This window comes from Melospiza georgiana, chromosome 19 (assembly GCF_028018845.1).
Source record: "Melospiza georgiana isolate bMelGeo1 chromosome 19, bMelGeo1.pri, whole genome shotgun sequence".
In the NCBI taxonomy this organism is placed as follows: domain Eukaryota; kingdom Metazoa; phylum Chordata; class Aves; order Passeriformes; family Passerellidae; genus Melospiza; species Melospiza georgiana.
Genome location: NC_080448.1, coordinates 13600086 through 13617096, shown reverse-complemented (window position 1 = coordinate 13617096; position 17011 = coordinate 13600086). Strand labels below are relative to the sequence as shown.

The following is a 17011-nucleotide window of genomic DNA, read 5'->3' as shown; positions in this document are numbered from 1 at the left end:
CACGAGAGCAGCGGGCTCGGTTCGGCTGAGCTCGGCTCGGTTCAGGCAGCCTCGCAAGCCTGGCCTCGGTTCGCTCGAGGCCGTCAGGTTCCGCCGGTCTCGCCTTGGTTCGGCTGAGCTCGTTCCATTCGGCCGAAGGAGGCGTCGTTCGCTCGTGTTTTTTACAAATATCTTTCTATATTGACTGTATATTTCTATATTTAGTTTTATACTTCTATAATACTTCCATTATTCCAAATAAAAACCCCGTCTCTAACCAAATAAATAAAAAAAACCCCATTCTTTTAAAGGATATTGAAATGTTTTTTATTTATACTTTGTATAATTATACATTCATATTTTAATTTATCGTTTCTTTGGATGTATTACATTAATAATGACATATTATATATATAAAATTTTTAAATAGATTTAAATTATTATTTAAATTATGTATAATATCTACTGCTACAACTAATTTTTTCTTATATTTTTAATTTTTATATTTATCTGTATGTATTTATTATATATTTCTAAACTTAGATTTCTACTTTTATATTATTTGTATTTATACATTTTACAATCAAAACCCTGCCTATTGACCAATAAAGAAAACCCGCTTTATTTAAGTATTTTAAAAATATTTTCGTGTTTATAATTTTCATATTTATATTTATAATTTGTTCAATATTAGATGAGAACACACCTGCTCCTGCACCGCTCCCTCTCCTGGGGACCTTGGGGTGCCCCAACGGCATCAGAGCCCTGAGTCTTCACCCCCTTCTCCTCTATTTAGAAACTTCACTGGAACTTTTTTCTGGAAACAAAGACATTACCTAAATCCTCTCCCCGTGTCCCAGACAGATGGATATTCAGTTATTAGTTGGCTGGGCAGCAGTTTCTTAAACAGAATGATAAACAAGATGTGAACATTTCAGCTACAAGCAAATAGGCAAATCTGAACAAGATACTGGTGGGCAACCACTGAAGTTATTTTGAAGGAATTTTTTAAACAATAAAATACTGATACCACAAAAATAAAGCAAAAAGCTAACTACTGGCTAAGAATGAAGGAAAAATTAACTTTTGACAGCAACAACATTCCAACCACACAGGCTTTTTCCCAATGTCATACCTTATAACTACCTCTCTTGGGAATTCTCATCACGTATCCCAAAAGGAATAAATACCTCAGAGCGTCCTAAAGCAAAAAGTAGCACACATGAGCTCCTCACACTCCCGGGAGGCCGGCACAGCGTGCACTGAGTCTGCAACAAATTCTGCTCACTGAGGGTCTGCAAACAAAGGTTCAACTGATGAACTGAACTGATTTTAAAGGGAGGTTTTCTAAGCACAGAAGCACAACAAAGAACAAGCAAAAACAATTCTTAAAAACAACCTGCAAGTTTTGTTTAGCATATATGCAACTGATTTCCACCCTGTGGCTTCTCACTTTGATTTGTCTGTAGGTTCAGGAAGATGACAATGCACACTCTGCCTTCCCTGAGCCCCCCATAGCAGCTGAGCGCTGCTCCGTGTGCTCAGATCATCAGGAACTGGATTGCACGTGCCCGGATGGACTGGAACTGCTCTGCTGCAGATTCAGGAGACGATGGCAGAGAGGGGCTGGCCGAGGCGTCGTCCCAATTCCATTTCTGTGTGACAAGAAGCAGTTTGTTCCCAACGGGTGCAACAATCCCCAGCTCGCTTCCATGGTGAGTACCGATGGCACACAAATGGCAGCCTGAGGAAATCGTATTCTGGGCTCTAAGTGCTTGGGACAGGGTCTGATTTTTTGTTTTGCATCTGGATGATGATTAGTACGACAGGGCCCTGATTGATGACATGGCAGCACAGAATTAAAAACTCCTCGACAGGATTACATCGACTTCTAGGAAAAGACAAAAGCCTAGGACCCTTCTGAAATCTATTTTTAATGCGAAGCACACGGATTGTCACTATGCTGCGCCTTCCAGCTTTTCAAAGCAGCTTACTTCTGAAGACCAGAAAACATTTATTTCTACAGAAACAATGGGCAACCCCCAGGCTAATCTCAGCACTACTGTTTAATAGGGGATCTGCCAGCATGCCAGTCCAGCTTCAAGTGTGCTTTATTTCAGTCTAACATCCCCTCAAAATTCTTCTCACATCTCCCAACACTGACATCTTATTTTCCCCTAAAGCTTCTCATCATTAGCAATTTCCAAGTAACATGGTATTTTTACAACATTCAAAAATGTCATGCTGGACTGTGCTAGAGAGTAATTTGCAAATATAAGCTTAGCAAAGTTTGAATTGACTTGTCCAGAGAAAAAACCTACAAGTGAACACCTACACCTGCCTACAAAGAGCTAACAAGCCCCTGGCAGCTGCCAGCATCAAAGCACAGCGGATGTTTCTAATACAGGGTAAGGATAACAATATCACCTTCTGTTCTCTCCAGCTTCTTTTCCCTGCAGTCATATTTTGCTTCTTATGATTTTTTTAGTCTCTGTATCTTCTTGGACAGCACCGAGCCCGACGACGAGGATATGAGAGTCTTTCCCTGTCGGACGGAGAGAACCAGGAAAACAGTTAAAATAAGAACAGGGCAGTTTGAAATTCATACTTGCAACGAGAAGCAGCGCCTAACAAACAGAACAAAAGTAAACAAAGCATGGTACCTCCCTGGGGACAGAAGACTTATAAACTCTCCAGAATTTACAATTCTAGCGACCATCCCCTTCAGGACAGCAGCCAAGTGTCCCATGGGGTGGTGCTGCACCAAAGAACCATCTGAGAGGTTCCAAAGAGTGAAATGCACAATATTTTGCAAAGATAAAAAAATCTTGCAAAATAACAAAAATACAATAGATGTAAACTACAGGGTAAGAGTACAAGTGTTCACTTTAAGAGCTGGAACCATCCAGGTGAGCACCTGATAAATGGATCCTCACAGGAGTTTGAACCCTTCAGGACACAGAAGGGTTTTCCCCAGAAACTTCACAGACTGAGTTTTGATAGAAGTACACTTGCCAGACCCTCAGAAACGTCACCCATTCTCCAGGTGTCTGGAGAGAACTGCAAATGGCTCTCACGTAGTTTGAGCTAGTTGTGTAAGGTCTCAGGGTGAATTTCACCAGATGCAACCAAACTGGGCAACTCCCAGTGGGACAGAAGGAACACAAAGCTTGGGTAAGCAGAGCTGCAGCAAATACTGAGGAAACAAACATAACAGCGTAAAAAATAATAAACCATCCTTTTTTTTCCCTCTTGCTTTTGTTTTTTTCTTATTCAGATCAGCACAGCAATTAAAGAGAACGTGAAAAACTCACCATTACTGAACATTTCATCATCTGTAAGCTGAGCATCCTTAGCATAGAGGACTCCAAAGTTAAAATTCACCGATCCCTGGGAAATAAAACCAAATATCGTATGGTAAACAATCAAACAGCAGTCATAAAAATTTGTTTCCTCTAAGGACTATCTGGTATGTATGTATCTTTGCATTACACATTAGAACATACACTTTATACCATCTCCTAATAGGTAATAATTTACCTTTGAACTTTGTTAGTATAGCATGAATTTTTAACTTAAACTGGTGATCTATTATTATTAAGTTGGTGCTTAAAGTTATTTCTGCTGTCACGTTCAAAAAAACATGAATTTTTTTTACTGGAATGAGCAATTGATTTCAAAGTCATCAAAAGCCCACCAAAACACAAAGCTGGGTTCACTGGATGGGTCTGTGAGCTAGAAGTAGTTAGGCTTGTACTTCCCTCTTGCTCTTCCAGAACCAATAAATCCTGTCAACAAAACCAGGATCTTTAGCCCACTGCTGTGAAAGATTCTACAAGGATGATGGTTTGATTTGTGTTTAGAAGTTTTGATTTGAAATGGCCAGTCCAATGGATAAAGACAGTTTAGGTAGTATTACATTGCTATTATTATTATGTCTATTATTATTTTTACTATTACTACTGCTATTGTTATCATCTGCTACTGGAAGAAACAAACCAGTAGTACCTATACTTAATTACTTTTATTTCCAGGAAATAATAAAGAAAAAGAACCAAACCAAAAAAAGTCACTTCCTACCTTTTATATCAAGGGATGAAAAATTTCTCTTGGGCTCTTCTCCAATTTATCAAGACTCATAGCAATGAAAGGCAAACAAAACAGCACTTTATAGAAGGCCAAGTGCACGTTTCAAGGCTGAACCACCAACTGATTGCAGTGACAGCAGTTACAACATGAATCCTTCCTAGAGCCTCTGTGAAATGGAATGTTCTGTGGAACTGCCGTTTCTTTCCCAAAATACTAACTTCCAACACTTCCTAAACGTATTTTGTATTTTAAAACCACAGAAGTTAGTGAGACTCTGTGCGGAGATCAGGTTTAAATTTATTTCCTTCCAAAGCACAGAGCTCTGTTCCATCACCCTTCCCTTTGGCTCTACACTGAATTATGGTGAGCATTTGAGGACTGCTCAATAATCAATTCTATTTCTCTCTTTTTCTAGTTCTCTCTATTCCTAAATCATTCAAGACAAGTCAAATGAAAAATTACAAGTTCAGCATCAGAGTCACACTTTTTCCCTTTGTCTGCTCAAGAACAGGCTCTAAATCCACTTATTGCTGCCTTCAACGATTCAGACTTGCAAAACCATTCTTACATGTTTTACAGCTTTATCATACAACCCACAGAACGCAAGCTCTGAATTACAGGAAAAGGTACACAGGCAAATATCTAAAGGGATCACTTATTTGTAAATACATACCTTGATAGAGAGCGCACTGAGAACCTTTCTGTGGGACTCTAAGGGACGCATGCTTTCTGAGCACCCTGTAAACAAGAAAAGCTACGATATATTACAGGATATCCCCACTTTTTCTACATATTCAAATAGAATTTTTAATAAAAACAGTTCAGTTACAAAAGAAGGAAGAAAACCAAGCTAATTTTACTCAGCTGTATTTACTGCCGATTTAGAGAAAAATGCCGGGCCGCGTCGGCCGTTGCGTCACACGCCGCGCTGGCAGCAGGGCCTGCCGGGAGTTGGAGTCTCGGGCTGGCAGCCACTCACGTGCCGCATCAGCCGCTGCGTCACACGCCGCGCCGGCAACAGGGCCTGCCGGGAGTTGTAGTCTCGGGCTGACAGCCACGACTCCGTCCCCCGCCACCGGGAGCTGCAGTCCCTCCTGGGCATCAAACGGGTCCTTCGCCCCAGGGCGGGGAAGGACCTGAGGCAGCACCGCTCCTCCCGGATGCCCTCTCTTTTTTCCTCCAACTCTTTTTACTTTTTTCACTCTGTTTTTTTTTTCACCACTTCCCTTCCCCCTTGCTCTCCTGCTTCCTTTCATTTCCTTTCCTTTCCTTCCCTTCCCTTTGCCTTTCTTCTATTTCTGATCTTGGTTTACCTTTCCACCTTTAGAATAAAAAAGCAGCAGTAGAAACTTTCAGGCTACCCGGGAGTAAAAAAAAAACTCCAAAACGAAAATGCTTTAAAGAAAACGATTTATTCCCTGGGAGCCTGAAATTTTCTACTGCTGCATGTGACACAGAGCTTTTATTCCTTCTTATAGATAGTTGATATTTTATATATATTTATAGTTTATGTTGATGCATTATATTAATAACTACATATAATATGCACCTTATTCAAAAAATATACGGGAATTATTTTTTAAATTATTTACCATATCTACTGCTACAACTTATTTTTCCTTATATTTCTAATTTTTATATAAATCTTTAATGTGTTTATGATATATTTCTATACTTATATTTCTACCTTTATATTATTTGTATTTGTAATTTTTACACTAAAACCCCTGCTTTGGCAAAGAAAAAACAAAACCATCCATTATTTTAAACTACCTAAATTTTTTTTATATTTATATTTATCATAATATACAACAAATGATAGATATAAGTAGATAGATATATCACACCCGCATTTATATCTATTTTATATCCATTTCCTATAATATTTTTCATAAAATATATGCAGTATTACGTGTATTATATATTGTATCAATTTATGTTATTTTACATTTACAATTTATTATTAATTTTTTATAGATCTGCATATAGTTGCAATACATTTATATATTTGTATTTTGGCTTGGCTTGTATTTACATTTATATTCTCTATTCATATATCTATAAACATACACAATACTCTATTAAAATTAGAGTAACTTATTGTAACATATAATGACTTATGTTACATGTTAAATTTTAAAAATTGACCGAATATATAAAAATAAAATTGGCTCATTCCCATTGCTACACATCTATTTCTTTTGTTTCAATATAGTTAGAGTCATAATTGCATATTTAAAATCCAATTCCTAAATGAAATGACAAAACAAACAGCATCAAATTCCCACCAATATCTTCCAAAAACATCAAGATACCTCCAACAGCCAAACAAGTGTCAGCGAAAAAACCAAGAACACTCTTTTCAATAACAATTCTCATCACGACAGAAAAATGGAACCAAAATAAAAGAAAATCCTATAGAAACACACACAGCAAATTACAAAAAGTACTAAAAAAAAGTCAAACCAATCTACTAAACTCAAGCCAGTGCCACTCACCCTGAACGACGTTACTAAAAAAGAAAAAACCAACAAAATTCTACCTCTACACTAACTTAACGAATAAACAATCCTCTGTAAAAGTAACTTTAAAACCTGAACTAATTAACAAAATAGAAAAACATCTCAACCACTAAAAACTAAGAAATTAACTACCCAAATAAATAAATAGTTTAAAAAACCACCATATAAATACCCATGTTCCCAAAATAAACCCTGATAAACAATACTCAAAAAAATTAAAAGACAACAACAACAACAACAAAAAAAAAGAAAATAAAGAAACCAACAAGAATAATACCAAAAACCAGATAAACTTAAAACTGCAACAAAAAAATTATTCCCAACTGAATAAACCCATAGTGCCTCAAGCTATCAAAATAAAAATACCACCTAGAAACAAACACAAAGACTAAAGACAAACGTAACCATAAACAATGTCCCCCAATTTACCCGTAACCATAAAACATACACTACAATCAAATAAACCAACCAAATAAAAGCCCTGGAAGACGATAAACACACATGCAATTATAAAGATTAAAAACCCGCTGCTATGAACGACACGACGCTACCTCAAGCCCTCCAAAACAAACACTACACACTCACACTAATAAAAGCCACCGCAACAGAATTAAAATCCGAACCGCTGCTTCACGCTATGACCCGTAAAAAACATTGCGCGCCCTTCTAAACATAATACCCCGGAAAAAAAAAAAAACTCCGACTACAAAACTCAATCCAAAACAAACCTTTATCATCCCTACCGGCACCGAGAACCGTACCACTCAGGAAGAACACTTTATCCCTTAGCGTACACCCGCTGCAAACCGAACACAGCGATGCAATCAACGCCTCCAAAGCGCCTCCGAGCCACGGCACCGCCGAACTATGAGCGGCCGAACCCCGCGCTTGCTGCCGGCCCCAGACGGAGCGCGGCTCCCAGCAGGAAAGCGGCTCCTGCGGCGGATGTTCCGGCACGCGGGGCCGGTGCCATCCCGGGGAGCCCCGCCCGCTGCCCCTGCCCGGCGGGGCCGGCACCGGGCCCGGGGCTACCGGCGGCGCCCGAGCCCCGTGCCCGGAGCGGACGGAGCGGCCGGCACCGCCCGGGCCGGCGCAGCAGCGCCCGCGCCGCCTCTGCCGCCCTTGGCCGGCCTGGCCCGGCTCCGCTCGGCTCCGCACGGCTCGCACCGGCGCGGCTCCACCACTGCCGCCCTGGCCGCGCCAAAACCCCGTGCGCCCCGGCAGCTGCTCGGGCCGTGCCAGCAGCGCTCCCGAGCGGGAACGCTCCGGCCCAGGAACGTTCCGGGCCGGGCCGCGGGCACGAGGAGCGCCCTCCAATGCAGCGGCACAGGCCCATTGCAGCCCTGCAAACGCTGCCGGAGCTGCGGCTTCCCACAAGCCAACCCCGAAACCTACGCCGCAGGCGGGGCTCACCTCACTTCAACAAGGGCAAAGAAATGCCTTCTCCCCTCCAATTTCACCCCCTAGGAGAGCAGAAAAGAAGGGGTGCTCCTCAAATGAAAGCCTTCGACTGATGGGAAAGGGCGATTTCAAACCCTTGAAAAGGAGGGACACCAGGGCTGCCCCCTCCATTTAAACCCTAGGGTGATGAAAATGGGGTGGGCTGCCTTCAAATCAAACCCATACTACCACAAGAATATTTTTCCCATTCCCCTTAAAATAGAACGCAGGGATTCCCTGTCACCCCCGGGATACCCCTAACAGCCTGGAAAAGGCAGCTTTTCCTGCAATCAACACCCTTAAAACCACAAGTGAAGAGGGATCCCCTCAGTTCAAACACAGACAATAAGAGAAGAGGAGCTGCTTCCTTCTCCGTAATTCCTTTTGTCCTCATAAGCTCCACTTTTGTTCCTGGGGAACCGGGGAGGGACTGGCAAGATGAAATTGCAAAGGGGAAGGAGAAAAGTCCCCGCTCCAAACCCACACGGGCTCACCTGTTCGGCTGCTGCTCCCCGGCACAAAGATTCATCCCTCGGCACCTCCTTTAAGCGATGCTCCACGTACCCAAGCGCGGATCCAGGCGTTCCCCCAACCCTGTGGGAAGCTCCCGCAGTTCTTCCATGAGACAGCGCCGGGAGCGCCCCATAAACCCCTCCACTCAGCAGCTCCATGCAAAAGAGAGCTGAGGCAAAGCCTCGCCCCGGCAGGAGCCAGCCCCTCATCATCCTCACACTCACACCTGGGCTGCTCTGAGCCCCCATCATCCTCACACTCACACCTGGGCTGCTCCGAGCCCCCCATCATATATTTTTCATATTTATATTCGCATGTATATTTAGAATTTATATTACTGTAGAATAAAAATTATATTATATATTGCATCTCTTTATGTTACTTACATAGATTTCTATTTCTATTTCTATTCATAGTTTGGTATTATATCTTTATGTCTCTATATATTTATTATATATTTCTGTATATCGATTTACATTTCTATAGTACTTACATTATTTAAAATAAAACCTCTGCCTCTAATGAAATAAAAAGCAAAGACACCCCTTTCTTTAAAACACATTTAAAATTTTAAAAATAATTTTGTTTGTCATAATTCTATTCATATCTATATTTGTAATTTCCATTTGTTATATTTATAGATATTATATATATTGGAGAGAATACCTTTTTATATAATAATAGATATATTCTTTTGACACAATATATTTCTTTTACTTATATCTATATATATTAAATATTTATTGATATTGACATATATATGATATATTTGGATTTCTAGTTTTATATTTTTTATGAAATCTCCAGCCTATCCCCCTATAAAAGCCAAACAATCCCCAATTTATTTAAACTATATTTAAACATAAATCCTGGCACAGCTGCATTGCACAGCAGTGCCCCAAGCTAATCTGACACTTGTTCATCTCCTGGACCTGAATCTGAACCCGCTCACCTTGATCGCGCCTGGCAGAACCATTTTCATACCTTTTTCTGGCATGTCTTGTTTTTGTTTTTTTTGTCTTGAGTTTTTGTGGCCTTTATTGCCTCTCTTTCTTGCCTTGTTTCTTGGGGCTTTTACTCCCTTTTTCCTTGATTTTTTTCTGGCATTTCTTGGGGTTTTTTCTTCGTTTCTTCTTGCCCATTTTGGTGTTTTTTCTGGTTTTTCCTTGCCCCTTGGGATTTTTTTTTCTGTTTATTTTTTTTTCTGGGTTTTTCGTTGCCATTTTGGTTTTTTTTTTTTTTTTTCCTGGATTTTTCTTCCCCATCTTAGTATTTTGTTCTGATTTTATTTCTTGCCCATCTTGGGCTTTTTCCCTGGTCAGTTTCAGGGGATTTTTCTTGCCCATCTTGGGTTCTTTTCTGGTTTTTTTTTTCTGGGTTTTTCTTAGGGTTTTTTTCCGTTTTTTTTTTTTTTCTGGGATTTTTCTCGCCCATCTCGGGGTTCTATTGTGGGCTTTTTCTTGCCCATCTTGGGGTTTTCTTCTGCGTTGTTTTCTTACCCATTTTGTTGTTGTTGTTGTTTGGGTTTTTTTGTTTGGTTGGTTTTGGGGTTTTTTTTCCTGTTTTTTTTTTTTTTTTCCTGAGGTATTTCTGGGATTTTTCTTACCCATCTTGGGGTTTTTTCCGGGGGGGGGGCGGTCTTCTCGCCCATCTCGAGGTTTTTTTCGGTGGGTTTGTTTTTTGTTGCATTTTCTTTCTTTTTTTTTTCTTTTTTTACCCCCTAGGTTACTCCTTGCCCTCCTGGTTTTTTCTTTACGGCCGTCTTTACGACAGTCGCGCTTTACGGCCGTATTTACGACAGTCGCGCTTTACGGCACCTTTTACGACAGTCGCGCTTTACGGCACCTTTTACGACAGTCGCGCTTTACGGCCGTATTTACGACAGTCGCGCTTTACGGCACATTTTACGACAGTCGCGCTTTACGGCACCTTTTACGACAGTCGCGCTTTACGGCCGTATTTACGACAGTCGCGCTTTACGGCACCTTTTACGACAGTCGCGCTTTACGGCCGTATTTACGACAGTCGCGCTTTACGGCACCTTTTACGACAGTCGCGCTTTACGGCACCTTTTACGACAGTCGCGCTTTACGGCACATTTTACGACAGTCGCGCTTTACGGCACCTTTTACGACAGTCGCGCTTTACGGCCGTATTTACGACAGTCGCGCTTTACGGCCGTATTTACGACAGTCGCGCTTTACGGCACCTTTTACGACAGTCGCGCTTTACGGCCGTATTTAAGACAGTCGCGCTTTACGGCACCTTTTACGACAGTCGCGCTTTACGGCCGTATTTACGACAGTCGCGCTTTACGGCCGTATTTACGACAGTCGCGCTTTACGGCACCTTTTACGACAGTCGCGCTTTACGGCCGTATTTACGACAGTCGCGCTTTACGGCACCTTTTACGACAGTCGCGCTTTACGGCCGTATTTGCGACAGTCGCGCTTTACGGCCGTATTTACGACAGTCGCGCTTTACGGCACCTTTTACGACAGTCGCGCTTTACGGCCGTATTTACGACAGTCGCGCTTTACGGCCGTATTTACGACAGTCGCGCTTTACGGCACCTTTTACGACAGTCGCGCTTTACGGCCGTATTTACGACAGTCGCGCTTTACGGCACCTTTTACGACAGTCGCGCTTTACGGCCGTATTTGCGACAGTCGCGCTTTACGGCACCTTTTACGACAGTCGCGCTTTACGGCCGTATTTACGACAGTCGCGCTTTACGGCACCTTTTACGACAGTCGCGCTTTACGGCACCTTTTACGACAGTCGCGCTTTACGGCCGTATTTACGACAGTCGCGCTTTACGGCACATTTTACGACAGTCGCGCTTTACGGCACCTTTTACGACAGTCGCGCTTTACGGCCGTATTTACGACAGTCGCGCTTTACGGCACCTTTTACGACAGTCGCGCTTTACGGCCGTATTTACGACAGTCGCGCTTTACGGCACCTTTTACGACAGTCGCGCTTTACGGCACCTTTTACGACAGTCGCGCTTTACGGCACATTTTACGACAGTCGCGCTTTACGGCACCTTTTACGACAGTCGCGCTTTACGGCCGTATTTACGACAGTCGCGCTTTACGGCCGTATTTACGACAGTCGCGCTTTACGGCACCTTTTACGACAGTCGCGCTTTACGGCCGTATTTAAGACAGTCGCGCTTTACGGCACCTTTTACGACAGTCGCGCTTTACGGCCGTATTTACGACAGTCGCGCTTTACGGCCGTATTTACGACAGTCGCGCTTTACGGCACCTTTTACGACAGTCGCGCTTTACGGCCGTATTTACGACAGTCGCGCTTTACGGCACCTTTTACGACAGTCGCGCTTTACGGCCGTATTTGCGACAGTCGCGCTTTACGGCCGTATTTACGACAGTCGCGCTTTACGGCACCTTTTACGACAGTCGCGCTTTACGGCCGTATTTACGACAGTCGCGCTTTACGGCACCTTTTACGACAGTCGCGCTTTACGGCACCTTTTACGACAGTCGCGCTTTACGGCCGTATTTACGACAGTCGCGCACGGCCGTATTTACGACAGTCGCGCTTTACGGCACCTTTTACGACAGTCGCGCTTTACGGCATCTTTTACGACAGTCGCGCTTTACGGCCGTATTTACGACAGTCGCGCTTTACGGCACCTTTTACGACAGTCGCGCTTTACGGCCGTATTTACGACAGTCGCGCTTTACGGCACCTTTTACGACAGTCGCGCTTTACGGCCGTATTTGCGACAGTCGCGCTTTACGGCACCTTTTACGACAGTCGCGCTTTACGGCCGTATTTACGACAGTCGCGCTTTACGGCACCTTTTACGACAGTCGCGCTTTACGGCACCTTTTACGACAGTCGCGCTTTACGGCCGTATTTACGACAGTCGCGCTTTACGGCCGTATTTACGACAGTCGCGCTTTACGGCACCTTTTACGACAGTCGCGCTTTACGGCCGTATTTACGACAGTCGCGCTTTACGGCACCTTTTACGACAGTCGCGCTTTACGGCCGTATTTGCGACAGTCGCGCTTTACGGCACCTTTTACGACAGTCGCGCTTTACGGCCCATTTTACGACAGTCGCGCTTTACGGCACCTTTTACGACAGTCGCGCTTTACGGCACCTTTTACGACAGTCGCGCTTTACGGCCGTATTTACGACAGTCGCGCTTTACGGCCGTATTTACGACAGTCGCGCTTTACGGCCGTATTTACGACAGTCGCGCTTTACGGCCGTATTTACGACAGTCGCGCTTTACGGCACCTTTTACGACAGTCGCGCTTTACGGCCGTATTTACGACAGTCGCGCTTTACGGCACATTTTACGACAGTCGCGCTTTACGGCACATTTTACGACAGTCGCGCTTTACGGCCGTATTTACGACAGACGCGCTTTGCGGCACCTTTTACCACATTTTTTTCCTAGCCCATCTTGGCGTTTTTTCTGGTTTTTTTTGTTGCCAGTCTTGGGGGGTTTTTTCCAGATTTCTTCTTGCCCATCTTGGGGTTTTTTTCTGTGTTTTTTTCTGGTTTTTTTTCTTGCCCATCTTGGGGGATTTTCTCTGAGTTTTTTTTTGGATTGTTCTTGCCCATCCTTGGGTTTTTTTCCAGTTTTTTTTCCTGGTTATTTTTTTTTTTCTTGGTTTTTTAAGGTTTTTCTCTGGTCCATCTTGGTTTTTTTTCCTGAGAGTTTTCTCGCCCATCTTGGGGTTTTTTCCTTGGTTTTCTGTGGGTGTTTTCTGGATTTTTTCTTGCCCTTCATGGGGGTTTTTTCTGTGATTTTCTGGGATTTTTGTAGATTTTCTCCTTGCCCATCTTGGGGTTTTTTTTCTTGGTTTTTTCTGGGTTTTTCCTTGCCCATCTTGGGATTTTTTTCCACTTTTTTCCCCTGTTTTTTTTTTTTTCCTGGTTTTTCCGGGGTTTTTTCTGGTCCATCTCACATTTTTTTTCTGGGATTCTTCTTGCCCATCTTGGTGTTTTTTCTGGTTTTTCCTTGCCTCCCTTGGGTTTTTTTTTTCAGTTTTTTTTTTTTTCCTGGGTTTTTCTTTTCTGGATTTTTCTTCTCCATCTTGGTTTTTTGTTGTGATTTTTTTACTTGCCCATCTTGGGATTTTTCTCTAGTCTGTTTTCAGGGATTTTTCTTGCCCATCTTGGTTTTTTTTCTGTGTTTTTTTTTTCCTCTGCCTTTCTTACGTATTTTTCTGGGGTTTTTTTTTGTTTGTTTGTGTTTTTTCCTGGGCTTTTTCATGCCCATCTTGGGGTTTTCTTCTGCGTTTTTTTCTTGCCCTTGTTGTTGTTTTATGGGTATTTTTGGTTTTGTCTTTATTTTGTTTTATTCCTGGGTTTTTTTCTGTGGTATTTCTGGGACTTTTCTTGCCCATCTTGGATTTTTCGGGGGGGGGGGGGGGGGGTGCTCGCCCAGCCCGAGGTTTTTTTCTGTGGGTTTTTTTTTTTTGGTTTTTTTTGGTTTTCTTTTCTTTTCTTTTTTCTTTTTTTTTTTTTTTCCCTAGGTTTCTCCTTGCCCTGTGGTTTTTGGGTTTTTTTGTCTGTCTTCCTTCCTTGCTTCCTTCCTCCCTTTTTTCCTGTCCTTCCTTCTTTCTTCCTTTCATTTCCTTTCCTTATTAATTATAAAACACTACACACAAAAAAAAACCCAAAAAGACATCAATTTATTTTAAAAATATTTAACTATTTTTTAAAGTATTTTTTCATATTAATATTCACATTTCTATTTACAATGTATATTGATGTACACTGTCCATTTATACATTTCTTTTTATAAATACATTTCTATTCCATATTGCATATATCCCTAAAACTTAAATTTATTTGTGTATTTTTATACATATTTTTACATAGTAAGTATATATTTCTGTTATGATTTTTACTTCTGTAACACTTGGATGATTTAAAATAAAACCTTTACCTCCATCCAAACTAAAGCCAAAAAGAACCCCTTTTTTATAAAGTGTATTTATATATTTTTTAAAATTCTATTTTTCAGGTTCATATTCACATGTACATTTAAAATGTATACTTATGGATACTGTTATTTGTATTCTTCATTACATCTCTTCCTATTATTTGTGTTTCTTTGTATTTTGTGTTTATATATATTTATATCTTGTTTGTTTATCTCAATATTTAGAAATACATGACAATAATATCTACATTCATATTATTTAAAATAAAAACCCTGCCTCTAACACAATAAGAATAAAAAATACCCCAACCCTTTATTTTAAACAAAATTTAAATAGGTTTTATCCTAATGTTCAATTTTTATATTCATATTTGTATTTATAATGTATATTAATGTATATTGCTTACTTACACATTTATCTTTACCAATGTCAATTTAAAACTAAATTTATATTCTATATTAGATGTGATGCGAGTAGTTTTTCATATTTTTTATATCTTTTTATTCATATTTTTTTATATTTGATTAAATATTTCTGCGTCAAGATTTTTACTTCTGAAATTTTTACTACGGCAGAAGGCCATGCGGCAGGGCAGAACAGCTCCAGCACAAATGTGTGCACACACCCGTGACACATAACGTGACAAACAGGGGGACAAGAAACACGACACATCATGCTTGTGGTGAGGGCCTCGAGGGGAGAAGGCAAAAGGGACCCCAAAGAAACACTAGGGAACACGGCACACCGGACAACACGACACAGACCAGAGCTGTTCTGCACTGCCCGCCTGAAAGCTGCCATCAAAAGTAGAGCCTCTCCCTTTAGCCGTCCTAAGAGGCCGTTGGAGAAGATTGCTTTTCCCTCTGCTATGTTTTACATCTACCCCAACAACTCCCAACCCGCTACTCCCCCATCTCCAGGCCATGGCACTCGACTTATCTTTTAGATGATGGGTGATGTGCATCCACGTTGCACCTGAAATGCGTCTGCCTCGGAGGGCTCTGTGATGGCCTGTGAGTCTCTCGGTCAGCTGCAATAAAGAAAACCAAAACCAAAGTGTGAGTCCACAGTTATGTGGGCCAAATGCCAGCAAGTCAGCTACTTGCCCTCTCCTGAATGTGCCTGGCTCCTTCAGGCTCCAGCTTCATCCTGATTCCAAGGCTGTGGCCTTCCTTAGGAGTGGCACCTGGGTAAGAGAAAGGCAAAGTTAAATGGCATTCCTGTGAGTGCAATGGATGACCTTGTGTGCTCTAAGACATGGGAATGCCTCTGCTAGGCTTCTGAACAGCCTTGTAGAGGGGGGCCCTCAAATAAACAAATAAACATCCTTTCTCACCCTGCTGCCTTCAAAACCCCTCCCAAGAACTCCTAAACTGGATACCTGATCACCCTCCCTCTCCCATTCACAATCCCCAACTCACCTGAAGCCTCAATCTCAAACATCATCCTTGACACTGGGCAGATATCTCTTGTGACACGATCAATCTGCTGAAAAATTGTTGTGCTTGAGAGCTGAGCAATAACAACCACTTCTCTCCGCTGCTCACCTTGGCTGCTGGCATCCAGTTTTACTTCCTAAAAAGAAAGACAAAGAACAGAGCTGTAACAGAGTCACCACATACACTTCTGCTGCAGAGACAAATGGGGCCTCACCTGCTCAGGGCAATCCCCTAACCCTGGATGGGGCCCTCTGGCACAGATTTAATCCATCTGTATCTGAAAAGAAAGTTAGGACAAGAGTCACACTGTTGCAGGATAATTTAAGAACTCCAGATATCCTGTGTCCATCTACAAATCCCATCTAGAGTCCAACTACACCCCACATTACACATTCCAAGTCCCTGGGACTTCTCCTATCGCACCAGGCTATGCAGCAGGGCAGAACAGCCCCGTCCCAAATGTGTGCAGACACCCGTGACACAGGACAGACAAGACATGACAAACACTGGGGACACAACAGGAACAGAAATCTCTTAGCAAGGAAAATGGCTGCAAGGACTGAGAGAACGCAAAAGAAGAAGAGTTGAAGATGATGGCGAGCTGATGAGGCTCAGAGAACCTTGGAGGAAGAAGATGCAAACGGAATGATTTATTCCAAAAACTGCAAAGATGGATGCTCGAGAATCCTACAGTCAGAATCCTCTCCCTAACCTCACATCCTTACAAGTCCTAGTCTGCTATAATGGATCATTGCACAGCATGGCTGTCCGTACAGCTCAGAACAAGACCTGAAAAGACATCTGACTGGATTCTTCTAAAGAAAGATGCATTTCTGATGCCTGTGTGAGCTCCCCAGTCAAAAGATCTATGGCATGGGTGCCAGGGCGAGGAACGCTGAGATCACGGATGCTAGGAAAGGTTTCTGAGAGGCCCCGCACAGGGCTAAGATAAGAGACATGAGATATCCAGACAACACACAATACACAAAAGACAAGTGACATGAGACACCCCGGGACTGCTCTGCCCTGCGCACCTCAGCACTGTGGTCAAGAGTGAGACTTTGCTTTCATGGGGCCTAAGGGGCCACTT

The 17011-nt window shown here is 42.4% G+C and overlaps 1 long non-coding RNA gene across 4 annotated transcripts; it reads right to left on the bottom strand.

The window, feature by feature from the left end:
• Nucleotides 1-667: 667 nt before the first annotated feature.
• LOC131091519 (uncharacterized) lies at nucleotides 668-7465 on the bottom strand. Of its 4 annotated transcripts, XR_009115401.1 has the most exons (5): nucleotides 4060-4110; nucleotides 3294-3369; nucleotides 2916-3175; nucleotides 2407-2806; nucleotides 668-1634 (listed from the first exon to the last, which is right to left on the bottom strand). It is a non-coding gene; the product is annotated as an uncharacterized LOC131091519 (long non-coding RNA). The 4 variants fall into 4 exon arrangements; XR_009115402.1 differs by lacking the exon at nucleotides 4060-4110 and adding an exon at nucleotides 7319-7465 and having other exon boundaries at nucleotides 2407-3175; XR_009115403.1 differs by having other exon boundaries at nucleotides 668-1812; nucleotides 2407-3175.
• Between the last annotated feature and the right edge of the window lie 9546 nt (nucleotides 7466-17011).